Source organism: Triturus cristatus, chromosome 7 (genome assembly GCF_964204655.1).
Source record: "Triturus cristatus chromosome 7, aTriCri1.1, whole genome shotgun sequence".
In the NCBI taxonomy this organism is placed as follows: Eukaryota; Metazoa; Chordata; class Amphibia; order Caudata; family Salamandridae; genus Triturus; species Triturus cristatus.
In genome coordinates this window covers 9,768,358-9,781,975 of record NC_140590.1, presented here as the reverse complement: position 1 = coordinate 9,781,975, position 13,618 = coordinate 9,768,358, and positions in this window count along the sequence as shown.

Sequence of the window (13,618 nt, the reverse complement as noted above, 5' to 3'; positions counted from 1 at the left end):
ACCTCCTGTGCCTGGGACTGTGATTCTTCACCCCCATTGCTGGGGGGAGATCCATGACGTTTCCCTGTGTGTGAGAGAGAGACAATGTTAATGCTGTTTCATGCCACATCCATGTTTCATACATGTTCAAGTTGGCAAAGTTCCTCCAGGTAGTTGTATGTGCCTAGCATTCTCCTCAATGTTCACTTGTGGATGGGTATGTTGCGGGGGACAGATTGATATGTTCTCCTGAGTGTTTGGCATGTAGACTTTTGGCTTGGATGCTTCTTTGGCTATGGATTGATCTTGTTGTGTCACATGTCCATTGTGAGAGTGGGTAAATCCATTGATATTCTTCCAAATAGGTCTGTCCGCACAGTATTCCAAGCCCCCCCTCAGCAGCTTGAGGCCATCACGGGTGAGTATTGTGCTCCATGTCCGTATTGGATGATACATTGTGACCCATGTGTGTCCTCGACCGGACTCAGATCCCATGGTATGGATGGCTGGAGTTAGTTCAACACTCAGGCATAGTTTGACATTTCCCCACACGTATGTTGTGGACTCATGCAAAATGACTGCAACATCTAATGAAAGAAATTTAGTTTTATTCTCGGTGGGAAGCGTGTTTTGTGGGAAAAAACAGGTGCTATACAGTGTGCCTAGAATCCAAAGTTCACAGGGGGAGATGGGATCCTTGGCATTTGAAGTCATCAGAGTCCAGAACACAGTGTTTGTCATCATTGGTCAGACTGTGACCAGCAGGTCCATGTGGCAGAGAATGTCAGTGAATGAGGTGATGCTGTTGCGTATGAAGGCCAGGTGCCAGGCCAGGTGACCTGGGAGATGTGGATGGGCCGCTGCCTCTCACGGTCTTTTCCGTGGACGACCCACCTTCCTCGCGGGACCCTCAGATGCAGGCCTTGATGATGCTTGGGACGCTCCGTCGGACAAATCCTCCTCCTCCTCCCTCCCTGTGGCTGGTGGTGGTCTTCACCTGGTGGCACAGGGAGGGTTGCCCATGTTGTCGGCGATCCGACGGAGTGAACGGCTTATGTCCGTTTGCACCGCCAGGAGCTCAGCCAGTCTTGCCTCCATCCGTCCTTGGTGTTCTTGTTGACTGGCGTGTTGCTCGGCCTGCTGGTTCTTAATCTCTGTGAGGGTCTCCACTACCTGGCTGATGGCCCTGGTGTCACGCTGGTATGCGTCCATGATGTTGCGTATGTGTGACATACCGGTCCCTTCAGTTGGCTGGTCAGGTTCTCGCCTCCGCCTGCCTCCACTCCCACAACCCCTGCCCACACGAGCCTGGCCTGCCATTGTGGGCACATCAGGTCTACGGGACCCCTGAGGGATGGCAGTTGCGGGGTTGTCTGCCTCCTCCTGGGTGCCCGGCGAACCTTGTCCCTCCAGGTCAGACTGGCTCAGTTGTTCAGTGCGGGCAGGGCTCCTGGGTGTCTCCTGGGATGTGGCAGGAATGGGGGTGGTAGTTGGCACAGATGCTCCTGAAGCAGGTGCTGCAGGGGCTTGAACACCAGAGGGCCCAGGTGGGTTGGGGTCATCCGCGGAGTGTTGAGAGGCGTCGCTGCCGGTGGGATCAGGTACCTCCTGTGCCTGGGACTGTGATTCTTCACCCCCATTGCTGGGGGGAGATCCATGACGTTTCTCTGTGTGTGAGAGAGAGACAATGTTAATGCTGTTTCATGCCACATCCATGTTTCATACATGTTCAAGTTGGCAAAGTTCCTCCAGGTAGTTGTATGTGCCTAGCATTCTCCTCAATGTTCACTTGTGGATGGGTATGTTGCGGGGGACAGATTGATATGTTCTCCTGAGTGTTTGGCATGTAGACTTTTGGCTTGGATGCTTCTTTGGCTATGGATTGATCTTGTTGTGTCACATGTCCATTGTGAGAGTGGGTAAATCCATTGCCTGCCCCGGGAGTGTGTGCTTGTGTAAGGGGTGTGTGTGACAGGGACTGCTGGTGGGTGTAGTGTGATTTGGCAGTGGGTTTCCCAGGTGATGTATCTGTCCCCCCATGGAGCATGCTGCCATGACAGTGAGTGTGAGTTCCTGTCCTAGATATCTGAGCTTGTTGTGTTGGTGTTTGAGTTTGCAGTGGTCACAGGAGGGCCTTGTGCTGCCTACAGCAGGGCCAAGTGTCAGCTACCTTGTCAGTACTTTGCCAGTCCCTGTGCATGGGTATGTACCTGGGCCATATGGGCTGAGGGCAATGGTGTCTGATTCAGAGTTGAACAATGTGTTTTTTGAGCCCCACCCTCCCAGCATCCCGGACATCCAGTCTTGGGTTAGTGCTTCGTTTAGCCTGGGACATGGCATGGCCTTGCTTTGTGAATGGGGCATACACATGTTAGTGGCATGAGCGTTGTTTTTGAGTGTGGTTGTGTCCGGTGAGGGCTTGGGGGTAGTTGCATGCATTTTGTGTAGTTGGGGTGTGGATGCCATTCCCCCCATGTTCCATGAGTTGTTTGTGTACTCACCAGGCTCTGGAAGTCCTTGGAGTCCGTGTACTCCCACCGGCGGAAGCAGGGCCATCGCCTTCTCCTCCCAGGGATGGTAATGTACCGGTCTGTGGGGCAGCCCACCTCCAGTGATGTTGCTCTGGGCATAGTCCTCGTTCATTTTCCGCTTGACTGCCCTCCGCAGATCGTACCACCTGGCTTGGCATTCATTCCTGGTCTTTCTGATGGGTGCAACAGCATTCACCCTATCGACGATCCTCTGCCACAGGCGTGATTTTTCGGCTATGCTGGTCTGTCTGACCAATGTTCCAAAGAGCTGTGGCTCGACTCTGATGACTTCGTTGACAAGGATGTCCAGCTCCTTCCTTGTGAACTTTGGATTCTTGTCTGTGGGCATGGTGTGGGGTGAGGGTGTGGATGGTTGTGGGTGTGTGGGTGTGAATGTGAAGGTGTGTGTGGGAATGTGAAGAGGGGGTATGTGTGAAGGAGTTTGTGTGAAGGTGTATATGTTAAGGTGTATGGGTGCAGTTGTTGGGGTGTGCTCTGTATCTGCAGTGAGTCTGTTGCAAAGGCTCATGGTTTGTGTGTGTGGGCCCTTTTTATTGGTCCATTTGTGGGTGTGCCTGAGTTTGAAATTTTGGTGGGTGTGTTATAAGAGGTGGTTGTGAGTTTGGGCCTCTGTTTGCCTGTTTGGATATGCCAGGTCAGTCATTTTGATGTTTTTTCTACTGTAGACGTGTTTTGTGGTGTTGTGCGAGTCAAATTGACCCTCCTTGTGCTGTTTTACAGGGTCCTGGTTCAGTACGAGTCATTTTCGCATATGTAAGGTGCATACATACGCGATGTTGTTGTACCGTGCTCGCATACGCAATGTTGTTGTAAGGTCCATACATACACGATGCTGGGGGACGGGGCTGGGGTACGGTGCGTCCAAGTATGGGGCTGGGGTACGGTGTGTCCAAGTACGGGGCTGGGGTATGGTGCGTCCAAGTACGGGACTGGGGTACGGTGCGTACAAGTACGGGGCTGGGGTACGGTGCGTACAAGTACGGGGCTGGGGTACGGTGCGTACAAGTACGGTGCTGGGGTACGGTGCGTACAAGTACGGGGCTGGGGTATGGTGCGTACAAGTACGGGGCTGGGGTATGGTGCTGGGGTACGGTGCGTACAAGTACGGTGCTGGGGTACGGTGCGTACAAGTACGGGGCTGGGGTATGGTGCGTCCAAGTACGGGGCTGGGGTACGGTGCTGGGGTACGGTGCGTACAAGTACGGGGCTGGGGTACGGTGCGTACCAGTACGGGGCTGGGGTACGGTGCGTTCAGGTACGGGGCTGGGGTACGGTGCTGGGGTATGGTGCGTCCAAGTACGGGGCTGGGGTACGGTACTGGGGTATGGTGCGTCCAAGTACGGGGCTGGGGTACGGTGCTGGGGTACGGTGCATCCAAGTACGGGGCTGGGGTACGGTGCATCCAAGTACGGGGCTGGGGTACGGTGCGGACATGGTGGGGGGTACGGTGCTGACATACAGGGGTACGGTGCTGAAATACGGGGGTACGTGCGGACATACGCTGGGGGGAAGGGGGGGCTGTACGACTTGTAGCCCGGGCACAAGTTTACCCGGGATACAATTGGTACAGAGTTCGCTACGTACGGGACGTTTTACATACGCTTGTGTATTGGGAAGGGCGGTACGGATCGTACTTGTGCGCTCGGACTTCAGTTTTACGATTTGTACGTAAAACTGTCCGGGTACGTCTCGTAGACCTTTTCCCGATACGAATCGTATGTATTTTTCACGTACGAATCGTACTTCACCGGTGGGACGGGACTTTATATATAAAAATATACGGATACGAGTGGTACGGGAAATTTTTTTACCCGATCAGAATCGGCACCATAATATACATTTTATCTAACTATAAAAAATAAACGTAATAAAAATATATAAATACACAAAAATAATAATTTATACCATACATATATTTACTTTAAAATAATTTATTAAACTATTATCTTTTTTTAACTTTTAAACTTTTAAAATAAATAAAAATAAAATAATTAAAACATTAAACTATTAAAAAAAATTCAAACGTACATTTCGAAATACAATAAAAACAACAGTAGGGAAATGTTGCATAGAGTAATAATTAAATTACTACTCCAACCCCAGTGAGCGTAACAGTAGGGAAAATGTTGGATAGCGGAGGGGTAAACATTACGATTCCCACTCCAGTGAGTGCAACAGTAAGGAAAGTATAGGATAGCGGAAGGGTAAAATAATGTATTCCCACTCAAGGGACAGTAACAGTAGGGAAAGTGTTCAATAGCAAAGGGGCAAAAATTAGTATTCCCACTCCAAAGAGTGCAACAGTAGGGAAAGTGCTGGATAGCAGAGGGGTAAAAATTACTATTTCCACTTCAATGAGTGCAAAATTACGGAAAGTGTTGGATAACGGAGGGGTAAAAATGTGTATTCCCAATCCGGTGAGTGAAACAATGGGGAAATTATTGGATAGCGTGGGGTGAAAAATTACTATTCCCACTCCAGTGAGTGCAACAGTAGGGCAAGTGTTAGATACCGGGGGGAAGGGGTAAAAATTACTATTCCCACTCCAGTGAGTGCAACAGTAGGGCTAGTGTTAGATACCGGGGGGAAGGGGGTAGGGTAAAAATTACTATTCCCACTACAGTGAGTGCAACAGTAGGTTAAATCTTGGATAGCGGAAGAATTAATTTTACTATCCCAACTCCAGTGAGTGCAACAGTAGCAAAAGTGCTGGATAGCGAAGAGGTAATAAAAATTACTATTACCACTCCAGTGAGTGCAGAGAAACAAAAAATACTAAAACCATTTTAACACTTGAAAAAAAATTAAATAATCTTGAAAAATAAATAAACAATATTTTAAAAATATATGATTAAATATATTAAACATATAAAAAGAACACATATAATATTAATTACAGGTAACAAAAAGGTACAAATATTATATAAAATAAATAATAAATATTTATATACAATTTATATTTAAAAGGAGAAAATATTAACAAACAAATTATTTAAAACATAAATGTATTAATTTTATTTCCTACCCTATAGCACCACACAATACAAAAGACTTCAACATTTTAATTTTAATTTATTTCCATTATTAACATAATCAATAATGAATTTAAAAATTATGAATCATAAAAAAATTATAATAAACATTCATTGAGTACACATTATTTAACAATATAATATCCACAACACACACCTAAAATTAAGTACACAATTACTATAAATAATTCCTAATTAATTATTTTAATTTATTTAATAACCAATTAATAATTGAACAATAAAAATGAATTACTTCCTGCCCTTCCCGTCATTTACAACTATAAACACCACAACAATTGTGAAAATTATTTTCACAATTACCACCATTGATTACTAATTAGTTAATTCAAATTAATTATCAACTAAATATTAAATAATTTGGGGCCGATTAGGATGGCTGGCGGACGTAAGTCCACCCGCCACCCTAGCGGTGCTGGGACCGGACGCCAGTGGTGCGGTGGTCCCGCACCGGCAATTAGGATGCCACTGTGGCCGTGGCATCCCCTATTCCCAGCATTGTGGCAGGCGGTGCTCACAGCACCGCCCGCCACAATTCTGGGAATGCACGTTGTGCATTGTCATGCACAAGGTGACAGGCACCACGCGGTGCCTGTGCACCCCCCACACCCCCAATTCCCCGGGGGCCCGCAACAGGCCCCTGAAAGCAAACTCCGCCTGGCTTTCCATGGCGGGGTCTCCGCCATGAAAAGCCCTGCACTGCTGCCCATTCTAATATGGATGGCGATGTCTAGCTGACACTGTCACCATATCCAGCCCCTTTTCCGACCAGTCGACTTTCGGAAAACTGGCGGGCGGTCTTTCCGTCCACCGGGGTCCCCCCAGCCATACTAATATGGCAGGACTGAAATGGGTGGCGGGCAGAGGAAAATGTTGGGCGGATCGCCACCGCAATGCGGGTGGTGGCGATCCGACCGACAGACTAATAGGCCCCTTAGTATTAAATTAAGTTATACATTTAACACTATTACATCTCAATTAAACAAATATTAATAAATAAAAATTATCCATTAAATGTAATATCATTAAATTACTTCCCACCCTATTCCCCTATAAATCCACAACCCGCTACGGAACTAAAAACGTAAAATTCAAATAAAAAACAAATAACTACTAAAATAATTAATAAGTGTTATATAAATACATTACTTCCCACCCTATTCCCCTATAAACTCACAACCCGCTACAGAACTTAAAACGCAAAATTCAAATTGAAAAACATTAATAACTACTAAAATGTTAACACATATAATAAAAATACAAAAATTCTTATACAAAAAACATACATCACAGACATATTAAATATATACTAAAATACATAACATGAATAAAAAAATCAATATTTTTAACAACTATATTTTTCCAAACATTATGAAACACTTAGATATTTTTTAAATCAATATTACTTATTTAAAATCGATATTTTGTGACCACGAGAAACTTGTGTGTGGATATTCCTAACTCACAATATTTTTTACACGAAATTTGTGCAATTCGATATTTTTTACTCGATGTTCTGTCCCTCCACCTTCCAGCACAACAACTACTTGGGCTGCAAGGTTCACTTTTCAGGATTCGTTGTTTATCGTCCGCCTGACTCTTAACCGAAACATTACACAAACCAACCAGAGTTGTAGCCCAGCTATGACTTGGGGGGAGGGGGGCACCCTTCATATAGACACCACAGATTGTAGGGCGGGGGCGGCACCCTTCATATGGACACCACTGATTGTAGGGCGGAGGCACCCTTCATATGGACACCACTGATTGTAGGGCAGGGGGGGCACCCTTCATATGGACACCACCGATTGTAGGGCGGGGGGCAACCTTCATATGTACACCACTGATTGTAGGGCAGGGGGAGCACCCTTCATATGGACACCACTGATTGTAGGGCGGGGGGCAACCTTCATATGGACACCACTGTTTGTAGGGCGGTGGCACCCTTTATAAGGACACCACTGATTGTAGGGCAGGGGGGAACCCTTCATATGGACACCACTGATTGTAGGGCAGGGGGCACCCTATATATGGACACCACCGATTGTAGGGCGGGGGGCACCTTTCATATGGACACCACTGATTGTAGGGCAGGGGGGCACGCTAAATATGGACACCACTGATTGTAGGGTGGGGGCACCCTTCATATGGACATCACTAATTGTAAGGCAGGGGCACCCTTCATATGGACACCACTGATTGTAGGGCGGGGGGGCACCCTTCATATAGACACCACTGATTGTAGGGCGGGGGGCACCCTTCATATAGACACCACTGATTGTAGGGCGGGGGGCACCCTTCATATTGACACCACAGATTGTAGGGCGGGGGATCACCCTTCATATGGATACCACTGACTGTAGGGCAGGGGGGCACCCTATATATGGACACCACTGATTGTAGGACGGGTCGCACCCTTTATATGGACACCATTGATTGTAGGGCAGGGGTGCACCCTTCATATGGACACCACTGATTGTAGGGCAGGGGGGCCCCCTACATATGGACACAACTGATTTGAGGGAGGAGGGGCACCCTACATATAGGCACCACTGATTGTAGGGGGGCACCCTACATATGAACACCACTGATTGTAGGCCGGGGCAGGGCACCCTACTTATGGACACCACTGATTGTAGTGCGGGGTCACCCATTATAAAGACACCACTTATTGTAGGGCGGGGGCAACCTTCATATGGACACCACTGATTTTAGGGCGGGGGGCACCCTTCATATGGACACCACTGATTGTAGTGCGGGGGCACCCTTCATATGGACACCACCGATTGTAGGGCGGGGGAGGGCACCCTAAATCTGGACACCACTGATTGTAGGACAGGGGGGTTACGCTACATATGGACACCATTGATTGTAGGGCGGTGGGAGCACCCTTCATATAGACACAACTGATTGTAGGGCAGGGGGGCACCCTTCATATGGACACAACTGATTGTAAGGTGGGGGAGGGCACCCTACATATGGACACCACTGATTGTAGGGCAGGGGGCACCCTTCATATGGACACAACTGATTGTAGGGCAGGGGGGCACCCTTCATATGGACACCACTGATTGTAGGGCAGGGGGCACCCTATGTAGGGACACCACTGATTGTAGGGTGGGGGGCACCCTTCATATGGACACCACTGAATGTAGGGCGGGGGCACCCTTCATATGGACACCACTGATTGTAGGGCGGGGGGCACCCTTCATATGGACACAACTGATTGTAGGGCAGGGGGGCACCCTTCATATGGACACCACTGATTGTAGGGCAGGGGGCACCCTATGTAGGGACACCACTGATTGTAGGGTGGGGGGCACCCTTCATATGGACACCACTGAATGTAGGGCGGTGTTAGAAATGGGATTTCTGGCTGGCTAAGGCTTGCGCCAAAGTCAGGCAGAAACCACCACTCTAGTCAGGGCAAGGAAGTTACACGCCAAAGATAACCCCTGCTCACCCCCTTGGTAGCTTGGCACGAGCAGTCAGGCTTATCTCTGAGGCGATGTGTAAAGCGTTTGCGCGCGCACCCAGCAACAACACCCAAGGCCCACCACAAAGGAAACTCCACACAAGGTATTCTATAAAAATAGCCTTTGTATTATACACAACACATTAGATAAAAACACACACTCTACAATGTGCCACCAGGCACGGGCAGAATTTACAAGGGATTATATATACAGGGGACAGGGCCACATGGACCACTGTCAGGAATTAGCACTTAGAACATAGGAATAATACTGTAGTACAAAATAACATATGTAGCACACAACCAGTAACTACTGGTAACCAGAAAGTACCACCTACGCAACCCTAACCACCTTAGGACAGTATTGCGCAGGGAATCAGGACCTCACTAGCACCACCTGTACTAGGGAGAAAACAACCACCTAAGTATCACACTACTTGTAGGGGTCTAAGCACATAAACACATGATGCATAACATTCAGAGGTGTAAAGCAGAGCACATGACGTATAAACACATTCAGAGGTGCAGGTAGGAACACAATTGCGCAAAACTCCTATGCCACCACCTGTGGCAGTCCCTGGGCCAACTGGCCTGGAAGGGGCTAGGACGCCCTGCGTTCAACAAGTCAGGGGCAAGGCTGCGCAGGAGGCGCAGTCCAAAGCTCCGAGGGCCCCAACCTAAACGATGCAGCTGCCCACTAAGTGCTGGGCAGCTGGAGAAAGCAAACGTGGGCACCACTGTGCCTGGGAAACAACTCTTGTCGCTCCCGTGGAGCCTCCCTGGGCTCTAAAACAACGAACTGCCCTCTAGAGCCTCAACCGGCTCTGCACTGATACTGTACTGCAACGTTGGAGCCTCGCTGGGCTCGGAAACACTGCCCCCGTGTTCGGAGTCACTCTGGACTCTGGGGAAATATAATGCCCCTCGTTGGAGCCTCACTCGGGCTCTAGAACTAGTGGCCGTCCCCTCACACGCTGTCGCTGCCCACTGTCAGGTGGGGCAGCAGGAAGGAGGACCGAGCACGGCGCCCGCAGTGCCCGGACGCTGCAAAGGGGGGGCGGCACCGAGAAACGTGCCCCGTCACACCCCCAGCCACCCAACAGCTGAGCCCAACTCACCGGGGTGAAGGCTCCGGTCCCGGTATGGTGGAGTCCCGCTCTGGGACTCAGGAATCCTCCCAGCGCCAGCACCACTCCCGGAATCACGCTGGCTTCCTCTGGGCGACGCGGGGCTCTCCTCTCCTCATACGAGGGCACCGGCGCGCAGGGTCGGCTCCTGCCTGCTCCGGGGCCCAAAATGCAGCCACGAGTCTCGGGAAGGAGGCGGGGTAGGCTCCCGCCCTCCAACTTCCTGTCCGGGTTGTCCCGGCGGCCCGCCCCCGGCCCGCCTGACTTCCGGGATGTCCCGGCCCGGGTTGCAGCGGTGATTTACGTGATTAGAGGGGTGGGCTCCCTCCTTGAATGCGATCTTCGGCGGGGTCGGCCCCCGCCGCTACACTAAGCAAATAAGCGGGGTGGGCACCCGCAAGCTGAATCACAGCGCACACAGCGCTCTACAGGGAGCCAGCGCTCCCAGCGCTACAAAGGTAGCTAAGTTCAGGAAGACAGCGCGCCCGGCGCTATAAAGTCCAGACAGCGCTCCCAGGCGCTACAAGCAATGTTCAGCAACAAAAAGGTCCTCCAGAGAGCAGGGGGCAAAGGCTGGGCCCAGAGCCAGCTCACAGGGCCCTCCAGCAGGGAGGCAGTCCCCAGTGGCGGTTTCTCCTGGCGCCCAGCAGCAGCAGGCCCCCCCTCAAGTGGATCCTGCAAGAGAACAGATTCTGTGGGGACACAGCCCCATTTTTATACAGGCAAACCCTTTGTTCTGGGTTCAGGGTGAGGGGGAAAACCAGTCGCAGCTGGTTGGGGAGCACCCTTGATGTGCTCAGCCCCTCACTCTATTCACTGGCAGGGCTAGGGTCGTCAGTCGCACCACAGGGGGCGGGGCCAGCATTGTGTGTGGAAAACCCTGTCCTATTCAGGACCCAGGTGTACTCCTCCCACCCATCTAGCTGCTGATCTCCCCATTCACCACTGGGTGACTCATCCTGACTCTGGGGAATCCCTAGCCCGTCACATGACACGACCAGCCAATCACGCGACAGCCACACTGCACACAGAAGTGCCCACTTCTAGAAGTGGCACTTCCACACTAGGTACATGCACGCCGCACATACCATCGCGCAGCATTCACTCCCACGAGTCCGCACATACCAAACTTGGGCCTGCACACCCCACGCATCAGGAACTACTAGGGACACATACACTCCCCATGCATTCCTATGGGAGGGCAGGCCCATCTCACCACATGCACTCAGAGCACGCACGCACTTTACCCTGGGACACAGGGAAAGTGCGCAGAGACCAAACAATCACCACACCAAGTCACCAATAAAAAGCCAAAAAGTCCAGGGGTGAACCTGCCAGAAGGGCCAAGTCCAACACAACCCCCTTCCAGCCAAAACGCAGGGCAGACCAATCACCACCGTGATGGACTTCCCTGCTTGGGGCGATAGAACACGGACGCGGGCCCGCAACTGCATGGACACCCTCCGGTTCTACGCCACGGTGAACCCATGGAATTCTTTTTAACACCACTGTCTGGACCAACTGGGCTACCCCACTGGTACTCCCAAGCTGTCCGCGGCCAAGACCAGGCCCTAGACCACCCAGGTGCCACTGGTCTTTGCCTAACCACAGAGTGGGGGGTAGTAACCCCTGGCACATAGCGGCCATTCTCCACTCTTCCTCTCTGAAAGACAGGACTAGACTGCCACTGGTTCTCCAGCCTAGGGTCTACACCCTCAGGCGGACCAGGAGTCTCAGGGAAAGCTCTCCTCCCCCTACCTCTTCTCCTAGGGTTCCTCCTCCTCTGGCGAGGGGTACACCTAGAACGCCATTCCAACCCAGGGTTTAACCCCTCAGGTTGTACCGGGGGCAGAGGTGGGCTCTCCCACCCTCTGCACCCCCTTCCAGAGCCCTGCTCCCTACCAACTGGGGCGGTACCTCTGGAAGAAGAACTGGTCGGGACGCTGGTTACAGACGTCCCACCCTTCAGGTCAGGCTGATCCCGAACCTGGCCTTCCAACCTCCGGCCTAGAACCTTTGGTGGAATAATTGCCTGGCACTCCAGGACTTCTGGGGATTTCCACTCCATCCCCCTGAGGCTATCAAAGGACACATACGTCAAGCGACTGTCTGTCTGGCGCTGATCTCCCGTCCCCTGTCCACCTGACAGTGCGCGGAGATCCCCCAGAACAGAAGTGGTGCCACCCTGGTCACTACAGGAGATCCTAGCCCAACTGGGTAGTCCCTGACCCACAGGCTCTTCCACTGGGGAACTCATCCCCCAATCACTCCTCACACTGGACTCCTGTACCCTCCCTACCGGAGCGGTACTGCCAGACTCTAGAACCACAGGAGCCCTGGTTACAGGTGCTCCAGGTCCTCTACTCACCAGGAGATCTCCCTCAAATGGGCTAACAGGACAGCCTAGGTCCCCAACTTGGTGTTCCCTCATGGAACCATCCAAGTCCTGAGGCAGGGTTTCGTACGTCCGGGGACCCTCGGTCACCCTCTCACTCCTGCTCCACTGAGCCAGGCAGTGAGCCCCTACACCCTCCTCGCTATCCTGGGACCTAGCTGGGCTACACTGAGCCTCTTCCACCACGCTGGGCTGGAAGATACCTGACCCACTACTTTTGGAGTCACTCCCTAATGACTCTAGAGAACCTCTAGCCCTTTCCCAGCGCTCTGCTTCCTCCGCCAGGTCAAATGGCTCAGACAATCCACACCCCAACAGGTGTTGGCGCAACCCTGGCACACAACAACTGAGCAGGTGTTCTTTGAGAACCAGATTACACAGTATATCAAAATCACTTGCTGTGGAAATCCAATCAAACATTGCATCCTCACATCCATCCACAAACTCCTCCCAAGTCTGGTGAGACAGTTTCCTACTGCCCCTGAATTTCAACCGTAACTCCTCCTCCTGGGGAACAGGTACCAGACTGGGGGAGCTGGGACTGGGATTTCGTACACTGGAATCTACATCGCTACTACCACTGGACTCAACCCTCCCTGGGGAGCCCAGAAAATTAAAACTGCGCGCAGGGGATAGTCTACCCTCCAGAGCTACTTTGCCTCTGGTGGAGGCCCTCTCAGCCTCCTCTACCCTCTCCCGCGCCAAGACCCACTCAGTCTCTCGCTGTTGCTTCCTGGCCTCCAGCTGCGCCATAGCCTGAGCATGCTCTAACCTGAGCTTCTCTAACGCCAGCTGGTGCTCCCTTTCTTTCCTCCTATCTTCCCACTCCTCTGGGGACAGGGAAAGGGATGAGGCGCTGCCTCCTACGCTGGACCCAGCAAGGGACGCCCTACCTATGGGGTCCTCACTCTCTACTGGCGTCCAGGTATTGTCATCCTCTACCTCCTCTTCTGACTCTTCCTCTGTACAGTACCTTTCTAACTCCTGCCTCTGGCGCCAAGCTAGCTCATAGGGATCACAAGCAGGCTCCATTCTGGCGG